This window comes from Protopterus annectens, chromosome 4.part0, assembly GCF_019279795.1.
Source record: "Protopterus annectens isolate FY-2018-M chromosome 4.part0, PAN1.0, whole genome shotgun sequence".
Classification (NCBI taxonomy): Eukaryota; Metazoa; Chordata; order Ceratodontiformes; family Protopteridae; genus Protopterus; species Protopterus annectens.
Genome location: NC_056733.1, coordinates 426,652,481 through 426,665,332, shown reverse-complemented (window position 1 = coordinate 426,665,332; position 12,852 = coordinate 426,652,481).

Genomic DNA, 12,852 nt, shown 5'->3' with positions numbered 1-12,852 from the left:
CTGCCTTTGGAGGATTGGGTCTTGGTTTTATTTGGGATTGCATGATCCATGCATTCCTGAAGGTGTTCATAGAATGCATTTATAAAGGATTCTGCGGTCTGGGCAGTATTTTCTACAGGCCCGGGGCCTTTGAAGGATTCCACCTCGGTTTTGAGGAGTGTGAAATTTGCTTTAGAGAAGTTTTTCACTGTGGTTTTCTGGGCAGGGGGTGGGGTCGGGATGTGAATATCCAGTGAGATCAGTTTATGGTCTGATCTTACCAGTGAGGGATACACTTTTGGTCTGGAGCATAGAGTCCCCATGTTGGTGATGATCAGGTCCAGTATGTTTTCCCCTCTTGTGGGAGTGGTAACAAGTTGTTCCATAGCATTTGAGTTTATGAATTCTAGGAACCTTTGGGCAAGGGTGTTGGAGCTAGAGTAATGCTCCCAATCTATGTTTGGGTAGTTGAAGTCGCCCAATATAATGGTGTTCAGAGAGACCTTCATATTTTCCAGTGTTCTCAGGAAGGCCGAGTGGGGTTCCTGGGTTTGGGAGGGTGGTCTGTAGCAGGCTATAAACTGGAAGGCAGTTTTACCCACTGTTAGTTGCACATGGATAGTCTCTGATGCTTCGTGCTTTGCCACCAACCTGGAGGTGTGGGTATCTTTGATGAATATCGATACTCCCCCTCCTTTTGTGGTTCGGTCCATGTTTTGGGGCTGAAAAGCATGGTATGGGGTATAACCTGGTAGTGCTGGGGTGCTCTCGGGAGTCCTGAACCAGGTTTCTGTTACTGCACAGATATCGATGTTCTCCATGCTAAGGAGAGTTTGAGTCGTGCATCTTGAGGTTTAGACTTCTGGCGTTGAGTAGCATTACTCTTAGTTTCTTATCCCTTGTGATACCTATGGAGGTGGGTTTGTCTTTTGAGCCTTGCCTAAAAAAGGCACTATGGGGGTAGCAAGAGCCTTTGCCAAAATCCGAAAGCCCAGGGGTGACAGGTGCAAGCCGTCCCTAGCAAAGCATCGTGGCTTGTCGTGCATATCATCCCAAGCTGACAGGCATTGGATCCCCTTTGAATGACACCAATACTTAAGCCAATTGTTGAAATTGATCATCTTGTCTTCATATTGTGCCATCATTCTTGGTGAGGGTAAGATGCTACTCAAGGTCAGGGTCATACCAGCCTGGGCTACATGCTCAGAGAGCTCCTCTATGTCTCTTTTCATGTAGTCCAGGGAGGTACGTCTCAGGTCATTCACACCAGCATGGACAATGACTGAGTCATATTTGTACTTGCCTTAGAGTGACCTGAGTGCTTGTGTTATGTGGCGGATCCTAGCGCCAGACAGGCTGCTCACCGTGACCTTCTCCTTGTTCAGCCTGGTGAGTGGGATGTCAATGTGCCTGACGATAGAGTCACCTATTACAAGTGTATCAGGTGTGTTGTTTAGCCTTAAGGGCTGTGACTGTTCAGCACACTGGCTTTGTGAGATATGTGTTGCACGTGTTTTGTTTTGGGGTAGCGGTTGCTTGGGTGTCTGCTTTGGAGGTCTCTGCTGCTTAGGCAGATCTTTATTTAGAGCCTCCGAGTATGTTTTTGTGTGATTATGTGTTTGGTTTGCTGTCATGGTAGGTCTATGTGAGACTGGAATTGCAGTGAGTGTGGTTTCCTTCCCCTCCTGACTGGTTATGCCAGTACTGAGTTGAGAGAGCTTAGCCTCCAGTTTGGCTATATGGTTGCATCTCTCACATGTGTTGGAATTTGTTGGGAGGAGGAGAGGGTTGTCTGTGTACATGAGGCAGTTGTAACATTGCCTCAAGATTCCCATATTCACCAGATGGACCGGAGAGGAGATTGACAACTGACCTTTGGACATGCTAGAATAATATTGGGAATTCCTTTATAATTGAAAACAAGGGCCAATGGGGAGCGAGGGTTTAGTGCTTTTAATTTTTAGTGCTGACTTATAATTGCTTTAGTGAGCAAGTGCCAGGTAACAAGTGCAATGTGTTACAGGTAACTTAAATGCAAAAACGACAAACAGTAACTTTCTTTCAAGCGAAGCAAGGAAATAAGTACAGTAAGCAACACAGATATCACTAGGGATCCACAGAAGCGCTGAGAAGCCGCGTTTTAGGTGGAATTAGTGTTCCAGGGAAATAACAAGCATACAAACAAAGCTAGATTCAGCAGGCCTGGATCTAGTCTATGCTACAGCAAACAAGGTGTACCAATTTCAGTAAGATACAGTTCAAATATTCAGGCACTATAAACCTGTAACCAGAAATTCCCAGCTCATATGACACATGCTCATCATGCTTAAATATAATTAAAAAAATAAGAAACTATACTAATCACTATGTTAAAAGACACATAACAGAGGAGTATACCAAGACTAAACAATAATACATAAAGACAGTTCTCTGATAACACCTTGGAAATGGTAGGTTCTTAGTAGGATCAGAAAATCTTAAGTAAACTACTCACTAACCCAGGTCAAAGCTCCCTTTCTACCCAACAACACATCTAGCATTTTGATGTAACTACATAGAAACAGAAAGAAGACAGGATGAAGCATATACAAAGGAACACATATCCTTCTAGTTCTTATATCTAAGCACTAAATGTAGTTTAAAAGTTTTAATATTAAATACCAAGACTAAGTCTTAGCAATAAAAAAGTGTTGACATGCATAAGCATAGCGTGTGTATATATATATATATATATATATATATATATATATATATATGTATATATATATCAGGATCATGTACACTGTGTTTCTTATGCAGCTATGCAGCTAGGGACTGCCACAGTTCATAGACACAGTTTGTCGTAGTCCACAGTGGTGTACATAGTCTTCCCATTTTACTGAGTGGTGCATAGGATCTTAGTACCCAGTACATACCAATGATGCTGTGCTTGGGCTGGTAGACAGTGCTGTGCATCATGATGGTGCTACATACCACAGTGATATAAGGCAACTGGGTACAGTTTGGGCTGCCTTACTAAGTAGCTACATGTAGCTACTTGGTAAGGTAGTCTGAACTATATGTTCCCTGGTAAAGCAAACATTATTACAGTAGACTCCTTCTTATCCGGTCTCGCTGGGACCAGACCTTAGGCTGGATAAACGAATGGCTGGCTAATCAGAAAATGCATGCAAAATAGCATTTATAGGTTATAAATCAGTTAGAATAACAGGATATATGTTAACATGTATTCTTCTAATGAATATGAAGTCTAAACTCAAATGTCTGTCATTATTTAGCCCATAGGAGGCAGAAGTGCTGTTCTTCTCTGTTGTCTTTTGTTAGGGCTACGGCAGAAATTTGCCGGCCGGTTAAAGAGAAGCTGGATAAGAGGGAGTCTACTGTTTATATTATTACCATGAAATAAAAACAGGTATATATTTACCAAATTATTATTCTTTATTATTCTTTTAGCATTTTTTTTACCCGAATTTCCAAGTTATATCAGTTCTTACAGTATATGATATCTGTAATGACAGTGTGTTGTTCTTGCAGATATTAATATTACCTGATTAAATTTTCTGCAGGGAATATTATTTATAGGTGGTGACTATAACTTGATTTGTAAAAGTGGGGCTGTATCAGGGAGACCTAGAAGGGAAAGTGTAACCAAAGATCGTAGTTTTCTGAAGAATTTTATGAAAATATTTAGTATGGAAGATGTGAATTCACTAGTAGGAACTCAGACATAATTTACATATTATTCCCCACAGTACAATAATTAAGCTAGACTGAAAATAAATTATATTTTACAGGAGCATGTGCATTTATTTAACTTGAAAGCTTCAACACACATCCAATAACTATTTCAGATTATTCACCAACAAAAGCTAAGATACAAATGCAGGGTAATGAAGTAAAAATGTGACACTGACATTGCCTACATACCTATTAAAAAGAGAGGAATTTAAGGAATGAGTAGTAAAATTATTCAAGAGTTATAAGGGAAGACAGAATTCTATTTAGTAGGGATAATTACTCAGTGGGTTAAAATGAAAATGGAATTTAAAATAGGTTATAAATAAAATAGAAAGAGGTATGGTTAAGAAGTAATAGGAACTATTTAGAGGGGCTGACAAAAGTTAACATATTACAGAACAAGGGGAATCTTGAAAGACAAGAAGGGGAGCAACTGTAGATTGTTAAATAAAAAATAAGGAAGTATTTGGTATTATGCATGAGTTTTAGAAATGCTGCTGTTAAGCAACTATTTTTTGATAACAACTCCAGAGCACAATAACAGAAAGTAGAAAGGGTTGTTGCAAAACTGAGGAAGCCTATAACAAGAACAATAACCAGAAATCTTATAGAGGTATTAGACATATTTCAGAAATGTTATGAAAATTTGTATAAAGCAGAGGAATGTCTAAACTAAGAAAAAGCACAATGGAAACAATTATGGAAGTTTTAATTATGCCAATGTTAGAGGAAGAGGAGGCTCAACAAATAATAAAGATAGGAAGAGACAAGATAAAATACAGGTGTATGGTCAGTTTACAGGGAAGACTCCAGGAATATATGGTATTCCTGTATGGAAATGTGCACATTAGGATGGAAGAAAGTGATAAAGATCTGGAAGATTTTATTTAATTGCATTTTAAAAGGAGAGAAAGCATCAGTATCTTAGAAGAAAGCTGTGTTAGCCACATTGCCCAAAGAGGGTAATGACCCATTTGACCCATTTTCATGTAGACCCATTTCAATTTTAAACCAAGACTATAAAGTGTTTATGCATATACTAAGAGGACGGCAAAGGTGATGGCAAAATTGATAGTTATGAATCAGTGTGGTTTTGTGGAGGGGAGGCAAAAAACTGATGACATTAATAGAACACTGATGATTCAGAGGGAAACAGAATGTAAGAAAACGCTTCTATTGTTGGTGGGTCTTAATATGGAGAAATGTTTTCATATAGTAATTAGGATTTTATGAGTAAGGCAATGGAAATATTTACATTCCCTCATACAAAAATAGGGTTAATTGGGAGGATATATGAAAGATCAGAGGCATGAATTAGGGTGGGAAGGTTCCTCTCTGAAAAGCAGTGTTTGAAAAGAGGACCCCAGCAGTAGAGTCCTCATTCCCCTTTATTTTTGCTTTGTATGTGGAGCCATTGGTTTGGAGAGTAAAGGATTCAGAGATTCAGGGATATAGTTAATACGGTGAGTAAGAAATGCTGGCATTGTTTGCAGGTGGTATTGTTTTGTGTATTGTGGAAGCAAAGGAAGACACTTCTGTGTTCTGGAACATTTTGAAATGGTTTGGGATCTTTTTTGGGATATAGAACTGATGAAGATAAAACAAGGGCTATAACAGTGAGTTATGTGCCTACACATGAATTGATTTAGTGGTGCCCATATTTATGGGGACATAGTGGGAAGAAGTATTTGGGTGTATGGATTGGAAGGGATTCTGTTGTGGGGGGCTAGGGATGTGTGCAAGGGCTAAGAAATTGGAAGCTATTGTTTGTGGATGTAAAAGTTGGGAAACAAGCAGTGAAAATGTTTTTGGTCCTTTTGGTATTGTATTCATGTCACTGGTTGCCACAATCAGCTGCAAACAGTTGTCAGAGAAGGTTCTAAGGTCAACAGAGACCAGGCTGAAGACCTGGAAGTTGACTTGACAGAAAGCTCAACAGTTCAAGGAATTACTCCGGGCTCTAGCACCTCAGGAAAAGGAGGAAATAGAGTTGAAGAAGAATGGCATTGCCTTGAAATATCATGTGTGATGGCTACAGAACAGACATGTGGCCGAGCCAGGTATGGAAATAAGGTACATAAGAAAAGCTGGTGGTAGAATGCAGAAGTCCAAGAAGTCATCAAAAGAAAGAAAGAAAGAGTGCAGGAGAAAGTGGGAGATAGAAAAGACCAACCAGGCTAGGAAGAAATACTGGTTGGCTAACAAAGAATCTAAGAAAGGAGTTGCAATAGCAAAGAACAGGGAATCGGAGGCACTCTAGCAGCTTCTGCAAAGTGACTGAGTAGGTGGCACAAAGAAACTATATTAGAATGCAAGGCAGTCCACAGGACACCAAAGGCAGATGGAAGAATTATTTCCAGCAGCTTCTGAATATAGAAAACCCTACAAAAGCTGTACTTCCCCAGTCACAGCCTGCAATGAGAGAAGAAGAGGAGCCCACCCTAGAAAAAGTAAGATTATCACTAAAGAAAATGAAGTCAGGGAAAAAAGCAGGCTTAGGTGAGGTCCCAGCAGATATGATAAAGATACTGGGTGAGATAGGGGAAAATGACTCCTGAGGGTACTCATAGCAGTGTGGAGAGAAAGGTGTACCCCAGATTATTGCAAAATAAGCATACTCATGCCAGTGTAACACAGGTGAAATGCAAACGCAGCACATTTATTTAAAAACTAGTAACCAAAAAACAGTGTGCAGAGGTTGCCAAAAAGACCAGTTATTCAAGCATACAGAAATAATAAATAACCGCAATTTATTATAACTAGTTAAGTGCTTTCTTTCTTAGCATAATGAACTTCATCAGAGCTGTTACTGAGACAATCAACATCAAATTTATATTTGTCCATCCTGGTCATATCATTATGCTCATCCAATGACAATTGTACATTAATTAACCATAGAAACATTAATTAAAAACATAAGAGTGTGTCATTAAGTCGTATATTAAGAATATATTTAAAAAATGTTTAACAAAACTTTGATGGCAAATACTGTATATAACATCTATATCCTCATGTACTTAAAAATATACCTAAAATATATTTTAAAAGATATTATCTTATTTACTTATAATGAATTATTTATCTTTTATTTTCTTAGGTGGCAAAATCCAGGGTACCTTTTCGGTTAGGCTTATATAGACCATAGGGCCAATAGCCTAGTACCTACCTATGAAACTATGAACCTATAAAATCAATATAAATGACAATATGACATCTACAGTTTGGCAGCATGCAACTTTAAAACACTGCTTATTGAAATTGCATTGTTTAAACCTCGATGTTTACCTGCAATGAGGCGAAGTTGCCACCAAAGTTCCCGGTACTCCAATTTTAATTCCTAGGGACCCTATCTGGTGTTCTTCTTCTTTTGGATTTTCCCAATTAGGGGTTGCCATAGTGGAATAATGGTCCGCAGAATGACTGGCAGTGGAGTTTTACAGTGTCTTGTTGCCAGCCTGGCACCCAACCTGCCGCAGGAGGCACATACACACACACACACACACACACACACACACACACACACACACACACACACACACACACACACACACACACACACACACACACACACACACACACACACACACACACACACACACACACACTCACACCTAGGGCAAATTTAGAATGTCCAAGCCATCTACAGCATGTCTTTGGGATGTTGGAGGAAACTGGAGCACCCAGAAGAAACCCATGCGACTGCAGTGAGGACATGCAGGCTCCACACAGAAGGCACCCTAGCCAAGAATTGAAGCAGAGAACCTCTTTCTGAGGTGGCAATGCTAACTGCTGCACCACTGTGGCTGCCCAGGGACCCCCTCTGGGGTTCATGGGAACTTTTTTGAGCACAAAAAAAAACAATTTATAATCTGCACATAGTAATTTATGTTTATATAATGCATTGTTATCACTGTATTTAGTTATATTGGAATTTTGTGAATAATTATATGCCATTTGTGAATGCCAACATGATTCATATGGTTGTGTTACAAATGTATTAGAATTGTATGTTATGTGTATATCAAACTGCTGGTACAGAAGTGTGTGTGAAAAGAGTTTGTACAGTACTGAGCCTAGAGGTGTGACCACAGTGTACCCTACTGGGTTAGAACAGAAATGTATATACACTATTGTAACTGTTTGGATGTATATATTTTAACAGTGGAAACTGGAACATACAAGGTTAACTTGCAAAACTTCAGATAATAGTTGAAATTAAATTACACTATAAGTGTACCATAAAATATGGTTTCAATGCAGCAAGAAGACATGATGTCTAAAACTAGGGAGTCTTCTGCATTGTCTTGTAAGTGTGTTAGTGTTTTATGTCTTCCAGCAGCTGCAAAGATCTAAGAAGCATCCTTGTTTATGTATTTTTCACAGTTAGATGCTAAAGGCTGGCAGTTTCTAGCAATGGGGGTTTAGCTTGGGAACTAAAGTCAGATGACAAGAAAGGTTGTCATCCTGCAATTATCCCAGCAGCAATATTTGAGATATTAATTTACGAACTCTCTTTGAGAGAGACTAAGTAGTCTGTATTTGTCTTTGACCTGACATCAGCTGGAAAACCCACTCACCACATCTGACTTGCCTTTCTCTGCAAGTAAGTTAACTAGGGTACAGTAGTTTCTCTTAGATACAGTTAGAAATATAGTGAAGTATACCTTAGATGTTTTCTTTACTTATTTGAGACTGTCCTGCAATGTTTTAAATATTTCCTGTGATTTTGAACACTGGTGTGACTGTGATTGTTTACTAGTCCTTCTTGTTCTTTTATTATTTATTATTAAATATATTTAAACCTTTCATTGTGGCTGATATTTGTGAGACATATTTTAAGTTCTGAGAGTACTTGCATATTTATTTGGTGACACTGTGTAGGCCACTCCTAATAGCCTTGCTGTTGGTCAACCTACCATTTGGATGAATAGTAGCATTACACAGTAAGATTGGACACTCTTTATTAAGGGCCTTAAAGTAGCTGATAAAGAGTTGGTTGGTGGCAGTAATAACTACCTTATAGTCTGGGAAAAAGGAGGCATAGCTAGTAAACCTGTGCAAGCCTTTCCCACGTGTGTGTGTGTGTGTGTGTGTGTGTGTGTGTGTGTGTGTGTGTGTGTGTGTGTATAAATCAAATTTCAAAGAGTGTGTGTGTCAACTACTTGGGCAGGGACACAAAGCACTAGTTGGAAAGAGAGGGTGCTGGAGGTCTTGGCTTGGCCACTCAGCTGAGATCTCAACTCTATAGCTATGCCAGTGGGGAGACTTATTGGGGATCTGGAGAAAGAGAGAAAAAACAGCCACAGACTGACTGTGGACTCTGTGTGCTCTTAAGGGAAATTGCACTTTACTGTGTGTGTACTTGTCATCCTCCCAGTGTGTACATCCCCTACTGTTGCCAGTGGTGAGGATTGAGGGTCCTTGATTACTCTGCCAGTGGTAGGGTGTCACACCCCTCACCAGTTTTCCCATAATATTACAGCCTCTGCCACTCTTTTATGCTTTCCTGTCTGGCAGTTATGCACTTTACTGTGTGTGTACTTGTCATCCTCCCAGTGGTGAGGATTGAGGGTCCTTGATTACTGGGCCAGTGGTGGGGTGCCACACCCCTCACCAGTGTTCCTATAATATTACAGCCTCTGCCACTCATTTATGCTTTCCTGTCTGGCAGTTAAAGTTAATTGATGAGATACACTAGTAACAAAATGGCAGCACTGTTTGCATCCCACCACTAGTCAAAGCACATTAATCTCATGGGAAAGAATCAGCTTTCTGTCTTTTCCAAAAGTGTGTAAAATATATCTCCTATTACAAAAGTCCAAATACATGTAAGAAAAGGTGATTTTCCTTATGGAACATATACTTTCCAAGGCAGCAAAAATGCCAAAATATGAGCATTTAGGGATCCTAACAGCATTCAGTATAAAGAAAGGATGAAGCTGTCAATATCAAAGGAGAAATTAGAAGTTAGAATCACATCTGCTGAACTTTGAGATTCTGTGTTTTTAATACAGATTATTAGTGTTCTATGTGTGTAGTCAGTGTGCTGTAACGTATTGCGTGGAACCACTAGACAGACTGAATGCACTTGTTGCTCCTTACTTTTTATTTTTCTTTTTTTGTACCAAGGAGGCTTGCTTTCCTGCAAAAGAAAGGCTCAATATTAATGTTTTTGGTATTTTTAGAGCTACACTTTTAAGGCTTATATACATAACACTAGCAGAACGCTATAATTTAAAGTGGAAAGGGATGATGATGAAACAGAGAAAATTCAACAAATAAGAGAGTGGGATTTTGGATATAAATCCTTGAAGGAGAACAACAACAACAACTATACAGAACATTATAATAAGATTATAATAATAATTATAATAAGATTATATTAAAGAATTGGGGTTTGCTCATGGATGATCTCATTATTATTAGAAATAAGGTAGATGAATTACCCAAAATTTGTTTTTAGAAGAGGTTGGAACTTGAAAAGTTTTTTTGAAGTTAGGTTGAATCAATGGGTAAGATATCCAGATATGTTCAAGTCTGACTCCTGCAATTATTGTAAACACATGGATGTGGGTAAAACATTCACCATTAATAACACACAGTTCAGCACTACAAAGAAATTTAATTGTAACTCCAAAATGGTAGTTTATCTAGACAAGAGCTAGTGCTGTACTGCGTTTTATATACGGAAAACAGAGTGGAAGTTGAAGAAACGGGTGTATGAACACCTGTACAGCATTATGAGAAATAATTTAGAGAATGCTTTAGCTAAGCATATTTTTGATAATCCTTCGCATCTTTTTTAAATTTAGGGCAATTGATCAAGTGACGTGCAATCCTAGGGGTGGCCTTCAAGAGTAAAATTAGACAAGCTTGAATTATTCTGGCAGCTAAGTCTTAATGTCCAAGGTTTCCCTGGTTTAAATGATTTGTGTTCAATAACTTGCATGTTAAAACTTAAAAGTCTTGAATGTTAGCTTTGTTACATTGTTCACTATTTTCTTGTATCTAAAAAAAAAATTTTAAATGTTTTTTGACAATTCATGCTTTATCTACATATATATATATATATATATATATATATATATATATATATATATATATAGGTTTGCTATCAATATGTCGAAAGTAAAAAAAAAAACGGTACGAAACAGCAGAGTGTTGTACCGAAACCACAACTAACCGAACTGCCCTATTGTCGAAAAACAGCCGTTAATGCCGAAAATGTTGACAAAGACATTTTACAGCATTAACAACAATGTCACCCTTACCATAACTCCCTACTCCTTACACCTAACATCCCATTTATGCAGCCCCCCCTGCTCCCCCCACACCCCCCCAACTTAATATTCCAACTCCAAGATCGCACTACAGTGAGGAAAGGGATGTATTTCCCTAACCACACTGTACTATGATCCCTTTACATGAGCAAAAGTTATATTTGCGAATGCACAGTCCATTCACAAATATGATGTTCGCTCATGAAACATATGAAGTATTCAAACATCTGTTGTTCGAATACTTCATAGCCGTGCAATTGCACAGCAACATTTTAAAGGAAACCATTTTTTTTTAATATGATTTTATTGAGAGAATGATCACATGATTTTTTTTTGTCACGTGAGGTTCTTTTGTCATGTGATGTTTAAGAGGGATACTTAAAAGGAGGCTTTTACTGTGTACTATTGTTTCTGATGAAGTCTGGATAGTATTTCAGATGAAAAGCGCTTCAAATTAAAGTAAAGTTTGTCTCAGCATATTCTACCGTTTATTGTCATTTTTTTGGTTTTACTAGTTTGTTCTATGTTTTTTCAGTTTTTGGTTTGTTTCTAATGGTGATGGAGAATATTGCTGGCACTGCTACACTCTTCACACAAGAAAAACCTAGTGAGGATTCTATAGGTAACTTTACAGCACTTATAAGTGCTTTATCAAAATGTGTTGAAGCCTCGGATGATAAAATAAACCAAGGTCCAGGTATTTATCCTACTACAATTGGGGCATTGAACTGACCATCTACAGGTTTTACATCTAATCCTTCTGGTTGTGCCTCTGCATATTCTGCCATTTATTGCCATTTTTTTGGTTTTACTAGTTTGTTCTAAGTTTTTTCAGTTCTTGGTTTGTTTCTAATGGTGATGGAGAATATTGCTGGCACTCCTACACTCTTCACACAAGAAAAATCTAGTGAGGATTCTATAGGTAACCTCACCACACTTATAAGTGCTTTATCAAAATCTGTTGATGACTCAGCTGATAAAATAAACCAAGGTCCAGGTATTTATCCTACTACAATTGGGGCATTGAACCGACCAGCTACAGCTTTTACATCTAATTCATCTGGTTGTGCCTGTGCAAGTTACATCCCTCAGCAGTCAGGTACTGTTAATCCTGGTGGAGTTGTGGGATTTATCCCAAACCATCAACCAGCTTCCACACAAGGTAATACATCTTCTACCTTTTTGCACTCAGCACAAGCTTTGGAAGCATCAAATGTAAGACAACTACGTAACAAATGACTGGCTTGCAGCATCGGTTCATTTGGATAACAATAATGAAACAAATGAACCTTCTGTAACTGTAACTATGCAACCTAACATCATAGAAAACCTGAAAACCTTTGATGCTAAACTTCTTAAAGTCAAAAAACTGCAACTTGAAATAGCATATTTTAAAGAATGTATTCAGCAGAGAATTGTCCTCAAAGGCTTAAGAATATGGAAGTGCCCTACAAGTTTAATAGCCGACTCTCCTTTTCATATTGCCCTTATCGAACTTTTTGATAAACAACAGTTCAAGTTATTAAATCTTATGCTTAATCATTACCAATTTATGGTGGATGGCTTGATCACTGAGCTGACAGAGCTTGATTTATGTATTAAAATGGATGTCGACTTTCAAAGATATGAGTTTGACTATAACAGGATCTTTAATAGCATTGATCAACTATTTATTAAATCTAAATCTACTAAAATAAAAAAACTGGACCATGATAGGGTTGATTACCAAAAGGGGTTGGCATATCCTCAACCATCTTCTTTCCAATCTTGGGGCACCAACCAACAACCCAACAGGGCACCTTATTCTAATGAAGGGCAGAACTTTAACCAGGAGCACCTCCCTTCTACAATCTAA